Raw genomic sequence first — 10,314 nt, forward strand, 5'->3', positions numbered from 1 at the left:
TTACTCTTGTGGCGTACTCTGTTTTAATATAATTAGTTTAGTTATTATTTTCTTGTGTTAGTTTATCATGATTTCATATGAACCCATGATGGCGATGAGTTCTATTATGGGCTAATCGTGATCATGGGGTTACAACGGATTTATTATGGAATTCTTTAGTTAATTGTTTAATACTTTAGTGTGTGATGATTGCATGATATCTAGTATTGGTTGCGTGTATTCGTCTTATGTGTGTCGCGAACATATAAGATAGGGTGTTAATCTCTTGTGAAGCGACGGTGGATCTTGAGATTTAGAACTTGCCATGCTAGCATAGGTTCATGTACGTTGTGCATGATTAGTGGGTAACTCTAACAGTTTTATTTGCCCTATGTAATCAAAAGGAATAACTTGTGCTTAAATCGTTGTGTTGTCAATTTCTGTAGACATATAGGAACTCAACATAATTGATGACTATTCAACTTCTATCTTAATTGTGGATGCTTGGTAGAATGGTATTAGTACAATGAAAGTTGGCTTTTATCAATTTCGTGTTATTCGATTAATGTCATCACTGTCACATGCTAAATGTAATAACAATGGCTATAGAAGGAAGTAATAATGAAGTTGTGATCTCATGAGTGTTTTATTATTGATAATTTGAAGTGTTAGTTAAGTGGTTAACTAAGTAGTTAATTATAGTTAATATTTAATCAACAATTTTAAGTGTTATTATCTTAACATTGAGAAGTAATCATACATTGGTGAGTGAGTTATTTAGACAATAATTTAGTCTGAGTCTCTGAGGGAACGAACTAGAAAGTATTCTATATTACTTGCGAACGCGTATACTTGCGTGAATATTAGTGCGTGTTTTCGCCCTAACAAGTTTTTGGCGCCGCTGCCGGGGACTCGACGTATTTGTTTAGTTTATGTACTTACCATCATTGGTCATTAGGACTCAGTGATTAGGACGTAGTAGTTACTTACTCTTTTCGGTTGTGTTTCAGGTACTTTAGCAAGCGTTTATGCAAACTCGTTCTCGTGCTCGCAAGAGGACTTTAGATACAACTGAGGAGACAAACGAAGTTCTTGATATTCCGGAGAAGTTAGATTTTGAGGATTGAGATTCAGGAACTGAGCAGAAAGAACCAGTAAACATGGGAGATCATATTGTTCAAGCTGATCCAGCTCTTATGGATTTTTCTCGGCCTAAAATTGATGACATTCAGTCAAGAATCCTTCATCCGACTATTCAAGCTAACACCTTTGAAATCAAGCCGGGCACTATTCAGATGGTGCAGAATTCTGTTTCTTTTGGAGGAGCGGCAACTGAAGACCCCAACATGCACATAAGAAATTTTGTCGAGATCTGCAGCACTTTTAAGTATAATGGCGTGACTGATGAGGCTATCAAGTTGAGGCTTTTCCCATTCTCACTGAGGGATAAGGCTAAAGACTGGTTACATTCTGAACCAGCTGGGTCCATCACTACGTGGCAAGATCTTGCGCAAAAGTTTCTGGTGAAGTTTTATCCAATGGCAAAGACTGCTGCTATGAGGAGTGCTCTTACTCAGTTTGCGCAGCAACCTACAGAATCTATGTGCGAGGCTTGGGAACGCTACAAGGAAATGTTGAGAAAATGTCCACATCATGGAATGCCGGATTGGATGGTAATCACTGGTTTTTATAATGGTTTGGGGGCCCAATCTCGGCCCATGCTCGATGCAGCAGCTGGAGGCGCCTTATGGGCTAAAAGCTATACTGAGGCGTATAATCTTATAGAGATGATGGCTGCAAATGAGCATCAAAACCCAACTCAGAGGATGACGTCAGGCAAGGTAGCAGGTATTCTGGAAGTTGATGCAGCCACCGCTATTGCAGCCCAGCTCCAAGCGCTATCAATGAAGGTTGATTCTCTGACTACGTATGGAGTTAATCAAATAGCTATGGTTTGTGAGCTTTGTGCAGGTTCTCATACTACGGATCAGTGTTCTCTTGTCAACGAATCTTTTCAGTATATGAATAATTATCAGCGACAACAGCAGCCTGTGCCAGCGACCTATCATCCTAATAACAGAAATCATCCAAATTTCAGCTGGGGGAATAATCAGAATGCTATTCAGCCACCATATCAGCAAGGGGTGAGTAAACAGTTTAACCCACCTGGATTCCAGCAACCATAGCAGTATGCTACAAGGCAATCATATCCTCAACAGGGAAGTGCAGCTGCACCTACTAGTGCTGATTTTGAGGAACTTAAGTTGTTGTGCAAGAGTCAGGCGGTTTCTATCAAGACCTTGGAAAATCAAATCGGTCAATTAGCCAATGCAGTGCTCAATCGTCAACCTGGCACTCTTCCCAGTGACACGGAAGTAACAGGCAGGAAGGAAGCTAAAGAGCAAGTCAAGGCTATTACCTTAAGGTCTGGAAAAGTAGCTGATGCTGAAAAGGCAAAATAAGTCGAAGCTGAAGTTAGAGATGAAGAATCTAAGCAAAAGGAGAAAGCGGCGGAACCAAGGAAGACTACTGTTGAACACACTCTGCCTGAGGCTAATACAGGGGAGAAACAGCTCTATCCTCCACCACCTTTTCCTAAGAGATTGCAGCAACAAAAGCTGGATAGACAGTTTGGGAAGTTTCTGGAGGTGTTCAAGAAACTTCACATCAATATACCTTTCGCTGAGGCTCTGGAACAAATGCCTAGTTATGCGAAGTTTATGAAGACTATTCTTTCAAGGAAGGTGAAACTGGATGACCTTGAAACCGTTGCTCTCACGGAAGAATGCAGCGCTGTTCTGCAACAAAAGTTACCACCAAAACTGAAAGATCCAGGAAGCTTCACCATTCCTTGTACCATTGGCAATCTAACTTTTGACAAGTGCCTTTGTGATTTGGGAGCAAGCATTAATCTGATGCCCTTGTCGATCTTTAAAAAGCTGGATCTGCCTGATCCAAAACCTACATACATGTCGCTATAATTGGCGGACCGTTCCATTACTTACCCAAGGGGCATAGTTGAGGATGTGCTCGTCAAGGTGGATAAGCTCTTCTTTCCAGCAGATTTTGTTATTCTGGATTTTGAGGAAGATAAGAAGATTCCCATAATCTTGGGGAGGCCTTTCTTGGCTACTGGCCGTACCTTGATAGATGTGCAAAAAGGGGAACTTACTATGCGAGTCCAAGATCAGGATGTGACCTTCAACGTATTCAAGGCAATGAAATTCCCTACAGAAGATGAGGAGTGCTTAAAAGTGGATGTGATTGATTCCGCGGTTACTTCGGAACTCGAGCACATGCTAATGTCTGATGTATTGGAAAAGGCCTTAGTGGGGGAATTTGACAGTGATGATGAAGATAGCAACGAGCAATTACAATATCTGAACACTTCTCCCTGGAAGCGAAAGCTGGACATACCATTTGAATCTCTTGGTACTTCTGACCTTAAGAATGCTGAAGGGAAGCTCAAACCATCAATAAAGGAAGCACCTACCTTGGAGCTCAAACCACTACCTGAACACTTGAGGTATGCTTTTTTAGGTGATTCATCTACGTAACCTGTTATTATTTCAGCTGACCTTTCAGGTAGTGAGGAAGACAAGCTCTTAAGGATTTTGAGAGAATTCAAATCGGCTATAGGATGGACCATAGCAGACATCAAGGGGATAAGTCCTTCATATTGTATGCATAAAATTCTGTTAGAGAAAGGTAGTAAGCCAACTGTGGAACAGCAGCGAAGACTGAACCCGATCATGAAGGAGGTGGTGAAGAAAGAAATTTTGAAATGGCTAGATGCAGGCATCATTTATCCTATTTTTGACAGCTCGTGGGTGAGCCCCGTACAATGTGTACCTAAGAAAGGAGGTATCACTGTGGTCGCAAATGAAAAGAATGAGCTCATCCCTACTCGAACAGTTACAGGATGGAGAGTGTGCATGGATTATAGGAAATTGAACAAAGCCACAAGGAAGGATCACTTTCCTCTTCCATTCATTGATCAAATGCTTGACAGATTGGCGGGACATGAGTATTTTTGTCTTCTGGATGGTTATTCCGGGTATAATCAGATTTGTATTGCACCAGAGGATCAGGAAAAGACTACCTTCACTTGTCCATTTGGCACATTTGCTTTTCGTAGAGTTTCGTTTGGGTTATGTGGCGCCCCGGCCACCTTTCAAAGATGTATGATGGCTATATTCTCTGACATGATTGGAAATAACGTCGAAGTGTTCATGGATGACTTCTCCGTCTTTGGACACTCATATGATGAATGTTTGAATAATCTGCGCGCCGTACTCAAAAGATGCGTGGAAACTAATTTTGTGCTTAATTGGGAGAAATGTCATTTTATGGTGCGTGAAGGCATTATCCTTGGGCATAAGGTCTCTAGCAAGGGTCTGGAGGTGGACAAGGCCAAGGTGGGAGTCATTGAAAATCTTCCCCCACCCAATTCTGTGAAAGGAATCCGTAGTTTCTTGGTCATGCGGGTTTTTATCGGCGATTCATCAAGGACTTTTCAAAGATATCTAAGCCATTGTGCAATTTGCTTGAGAAAGATGTGCCTTTCAAATTTGATGATGAATGTTTGGCAGCATTCGAGACTCTCAAGAAGAGTTTGATCACTGCACCAGTTATTACAGCACCAGATTGGACAGAACCGTTTGAGATGATGTGTGATGCGAGTGATTATGCGGTAGGTGCAGTTCTGGGACAGCGCAAGAAAAATCTCTTCCATGTGGTCTACTATGCGAGTAAGACTTTAAGTGGTGCCCAATTGAACTACACCACTACTGAGAAGGAGCTTTTGGCTATAGTCTTTGGCTTTGAGAAATTTCGATCTTATCTGCTTGGTACGAAAGTAACAGTATTCACTGATCATGCAGCTATTCGCTATCTGGTTTCTAAGAAGGATTCGAAGTCGAGACTCATTCGTTGGGTGCTTTTACTTCAGGAATTTGAGTTAGAGATCAAAGATAGAAAAGGTACCGAGAATCAAGTAGCTGACCATCTCTCTAGGTTGGAGAATCCCGATTCTACTTCACAAGATAGGACGTTAAAAAATGAATCTTTTCCGGATGAGCAGTTGTTTGCAATTCAGGAGGAAGAACCATGGTTTGCAGATATTGTAAACTATCTTGTCAGCAATATAATGCCTCTTAATTTGACATCCGCGCAAAAGAAGAAGTTTCTGCATGAGGTGAAGTGGTATATGTGGGATGAACCATATTTGTTTAGACATGGAGCTGACCAGATCATCAGGAGATGTATCCCGTTCTGTGAGACGGAGGGGATATTACGAGACTGCCATTCCACGGTTTATGGTGGACACTATGGAGGTGAGAAGACGGCAGCTCGTATTCTGCAAGCAGGCTTTTTATGGCCTACTTTGTTCAAGGATGCTCATCAGTTTGTTTTAAGGTGTGATCGTTGCCAAAGAGTGGGAAATTTGTCAAGGAAGGATGAGATGCCATTAAATGTGATGCTTGAAGTCGAGGTCTTTGATGTGTGGGGAATCGATTTCATGGGGCCTTTTATCTCGTCTTGCAATAATCAGTACATCTTGCTGGCAGTCGATTATGTCTCAAAATGGGTCGAAGTTAAAGCTTTACCGACAAATGATGCAAAGGTAGTACTAAATTTTCTTCATAAGCAAATTTTCACAAGGTTTGGAACACCTCGGGTAATCATAAGTGATGAAGGATCGCATTTTTGTAACCGTAAGTTCACTTCTATGATGCAGCGTTATAATGTGAATCATCGAGTAGCTACTGCCTATCATCCGCAAACAAATGGTCAAGCGAAAGTGTCTAACAGAGAGATAAAGCGCATTCTAGAGAAGGTTGTTTGTCCGTCAAGGAAGGATTGGTCTTTAAAGCTCGATGAAGCTGTTTGGGCTTACAAAACAGCATACAAAACTCCACTAGGGATGTCACCATTTCAGTTGGTGTACGGTAAGGGATGTCATCTACCAGCGGAGCTTGAGCATAAGGCCTACCGGGTATTGAAGAAATTGAACCTGGATTTAGATGCAGCTGGTAAGAAAAGAATGCTTCAGCTTAATGAACTTGATGAATTTCGACTTCAAGCGTACGAGAATAACAAAATGTATAAGGAAAAGGTGAAGAGGTGGCACGATAGGAAGCTACATCCTAAGTTATTTGTGCCAGGGCAACAAGTTCTTTTATTCAACTCTCGGCTCCGACTTTTTCCTGGGAAGTTGAAATCAAGGTGGTCTGGACCTTTTATTGTCAAAACTGTGTTTCCACATGGAGCGGTGGAAATTTTTGAGAATGATTCGGACCAAGCATTCAAGGTTAACGGTCAGCGGTTGAAGCACTACTATGGGGACATGGCAAATCGAGAGGTGGTTAGTGCCATTTTGTTGACTACTTGAGAAAGGTACGGAACGTCAAGCTAATGACGAAAAAGAAGCGCTGCGTGGGAGGCAACCCATGAATTGTTGTTACAGGAACCCTTAGAAGTTAATAACCTATCCAAAAACACAAAAAAATCAGAAAACAGGGGCTGAAATTTTTTTTTTCCAGAGACCCTCTGCGCGCCCGCGCAGCTTTCTGCGCGCCCGCGCAGAAATGCTGAGCGGCCGCGCAGGGGTCGAGTTCCAGAAATTTTTTTACAGTTCAGAGAAAAAAAAAATAATAAATAAATAAAAACACAAAAACAGTTTTAGCCCATAAACCTACGAATTGTTCCCACTACCCCATGATTTTATCCCTTAATTCCCAAACCCTAATCTAATCCACACCCTATATATACATACACCTATCCTACATATCTCCCACAAAACTTCCTACACTTAAACCCTCTCACAAACATCAAAAATCAGTTCTTACACACTTCTATTCACGAATCAATGGCACCCAAGAGAGCACGCACTATTGACAGCAGCAGCACAGTTCCTACTGCTGATTCATCGAGGGGCACTGCTGCAAGGCCTCGATTAACTAACAGAGCTGCGGAGGAGGAGTACACTAGGCTGTTGGGGAAGCCGATTCTGAAGGAGAGGGGGTTTTTACCATCAGGGAGAGGGATGGTGAGTTGTTGCCCATGATTGCAGAGAAGGGGTGGATAGCTTTTTGTGAGTCACTCGAAGCAGTACCGATGAGCGTTGTTCGCGAGTTCTACGCGAACGCGAAGGCTGAAAAGAATGGGTTTTCTGTAGTCCGTGGGCTGACGGTTGATTATCATCCTGCGGCGATTCACCGTGTGATTGGACAGCGAGAGAGGAAGCCCGAGGAGGAGAACTGGAATGAAAAGACTGCTGAGGATTTTGACTTGGATTTGATTTGTGCGACTCTCTGTCGACCGGGCACAGTTTGGAACCGCAGTCCAGCCAATAATGAGTATCGTCACTTTCTGGCGATCGCCATGAACAGGTATGCCCGTGCATGGAATGCATTTATATGTGCTAATATTTTGCCTTCTTCACATGCACACGAGGTCACAGTTGAGAGAGCACAACTGTTGTGGGGAATTCTGAATGAGGAATACTATGTGGACCTTGGTGAGTTTATCTACCAAGGAATTCTGAAGTTTTTGAGGGGAGCAAAGCATATGAACATCCCTTTTGCATCCACGGTTACGAAGCTATGCCGAGCAGTGGGAGTGAACTGGCCGGCTCATGAGCAGTTGCAGTTGCCAGCAGCTCCGATAGATTCTGGCACTCTGAATGGGATGCAGGAGTGGACCGGTGGTGAGCCTGAGGAGCATGGGCTGGGTTATCGTCTTCCAGGAGGGCGTCCAGCACGAGGTGCTACTATGGCTAGGCCAGGGCGTGGTGAGGCTGGTTCATCGAGAGCTCAGGAGGGTGCTGGGATGGGTGATGCCTAGTATAGGAGGCTTTCACGGCGGATGGATGCCATGTATGAGACGCAGAGTAGGTTTGCTCAGGAGCTCACCCTTGCGTTAGGGACTGCTTTTCGAGGCCTTGGAGCTGATATCCAATGGCCAGTTTTTGGTGAGGACTCTGCATACCCGCCGCCTGATACTCCACCCGCTGAGGGTGATGATGATGACTCCGAGTAGGTATACCCTGTGTTCCTTTCTACTACTTTCACTGAGGACAGTGAAGATTTTTAGTTTGGGGGTGGTAGTTAAAGGAATATTGTGTGTGTGTCATTTAGTTGCATATTCATGATAGTTAGTTCATATAGTTGCATAATTTATGCCATATAGTTTTTTTTATGAATGTCATGTAGCTCATGCATTTACTATGATCCCTTTTGCAATGATTTATCGACTGAATTGTGATATTGATGCGAGTGTAGTGATAGCATTAAAGTGATATTAAGTTGTGTAGGTTGATATGCATGCTAGAAATAATTGTAAATCCACTGAGTCTTAAAGAATGCGTAAGGGCTAGATTGTTGTTATGATTTGGTTGTTTTCAAGGTCAATCTATTTATTATGCTTAGAATTCGATTATAGGTTCTTAGTGATAAAAACATGAAAAAGAAAATTGTTTTGGAGAAAAAAAAAATATGGAAGTTGTTGCTAGTTGTGGCTAGGCGTCAAATGGCTAGTAGCCGGCTCGCTTATGTTGCGAGTAGTCTAGGGTTGAGTAAGATGGAGCGAAACGCACTTGCTCAGAAGTTATGAAAAAAAAAAAAAATTCTGCATAATTGATCAAGAGTGGGCTCTTTGGTATTCGAGTTATTAAGTTCTTAGGGGACTTTGTGCCTAGTGACCTAAGGCTTTTAGAGTCTGGGATCCGCTAACCTAACGCTCGTTACATGGATACCATTGTATAAGTCTTTTGTGGACCTCACTCATTGCACGGTCAAATAAGCATTTGAGTTGTAAATAAAAAGCACAATTCCGTAGTAAGCTCCAGAGTTCTTGTAGTGTTGTATATCACTTTGTGTCTAGAATTTTTATTCTATGTATAATCGTAGAATTGCCTTGAGGATAGTCTGGTCATAGTAATTGGTCTAGTTCCGAAGCATATCTGTTAAGCATTTGCACACACCACGTTTCTAGCTGTTTGTCCGGTTGCATGAGTTTATTGATCTTTAGATGTCTAACTGCATTCGTTGAGATGTGACAATTTGGTTGGTTAATTGTAGTAAGGGGGATCGTTGCATTTTCATATAGATTGCATTCATGCATATTTTTATTTGTTTTGAGTCTGTGACGCTTGAGGACAAGCATCGATTTAAGTTTGGGGGTGTGATAAGTGGCATTTTATACCACTTAGAACGTCTTAAAATGGCTTAAATTGGTGTCTTGAAATCAAGTATTTTGTGTATTTAATGTGTTTTTCTAGTGTTTATGCATTTCAGGGTTAGTTGCATTTCGGGGGAGGAATCATCAAGAATAAGCCTTGGCATGTGTTCACCATTGCGAGAGGAAAGGAATGGGCAGATTACGGCGAAGAAACGGAGCAAGCTTGGAATTTTTCCAGTAGGGTCCTGCGCGCCCGCGCAGCAGCCTGCGCGCCCGCGCAGAAATGCTTAGCGGCCGCGCAGGGTCGGGGGAAAAAAGCTGAATTATTTTAGACTTCTACTTCTGTGTGGCTTCCAACTTCTATGTAATCTGAGTTTTATGGGACTATTATATAGGTAGATTTGAGACGTTTTCAAAGAGATTATTAAGGAGATTATGTTTTAGATTGTGTTTTACGCAAGGAGCGAAGGAGATAAGGAAGAAGACCGATTTAGCACACCGCAACGAAGAGGAAACATATATTCTTGTGATTCTTGTTTCGTTATAACGTTGGATGCTAGTTTTCTTGCTTTGACTTATTTACTCTTGTGACGTACTCTGTTTTAATATAATTAGTTTAGTTATTATTTTCTTGTGTTAGTTTATCATGATTTCATATGAACCCATGATGGCGATGAGTTCTATTATGGGCTAATCGTGATCATGGGGTTACAACGGATTTATTATGGAATTCTTTAGTTAATTGTTTAATACTTTAGTGTGTGATGATTGCATGATATCTAGTATTGGTTGCGTGTATTCGTCTTATGTGTGTCGCGAACATATAAGATAGGGTGTTAATCTCTTGTGAAGCGACGGTGGATCTTGAGATTTAGAACTTGCCATGCTAGCATAGGTTCATGTACATTGTGCATGATTAGTGGGTAACTCTAACAGTTTTATTTGCCCTATGTAATCAAAAGGAATAACTTGTGCTTAAATCGTTGTGTTGTCAATTTCTGTAGACATATAGGAACTCAACATAATTGATGACTATTCAACTTCTATCTTAATTGTGGATGCTTGGTAGAATGGTATTAGTACAATGAAAGTTGGCTTTTATCAATTTCGTGTTATTCGATTAATGTCATCACTGTCATATGCTAAATGTAA

At 41.8% G+C, this 10,314-nt stretch overlaps 1 non-coding gene across 1 annotated transcript; it reads right to left on the reverse strand.

Moving 5' to 3' along the window:
• Positions 1-1,532: 1,532 nt before the first annotated feature.
• LOC141715700 (small nucleolar RNA R71) lies at positions 1,533-1,639 on the reverse strand. The gene has a single exon (XR_012572452.1). It is a non-coding gene; the product is annotated as a small nucleolar RNA R71 (small nucleolar RNA).
• Between the last annotated feature and the right edge of the window lie 8,675 nt (positions 1,640-10,314).

This window comes from Apium graveolens, chromosome 3, assembly GCF_009905375.1.
Source record: "Apium graveolens cultivar Ventura chromosome 3, ASM990537v1, whole genome shotgun sequence".
In the NCBI taxonomy this organism is placed as follows: Eukaryota; Viridiplantae; Streptophyta; class Magnoliopsida; order Apiales; family Apiaceae; genus Apium; species Apium graveolens.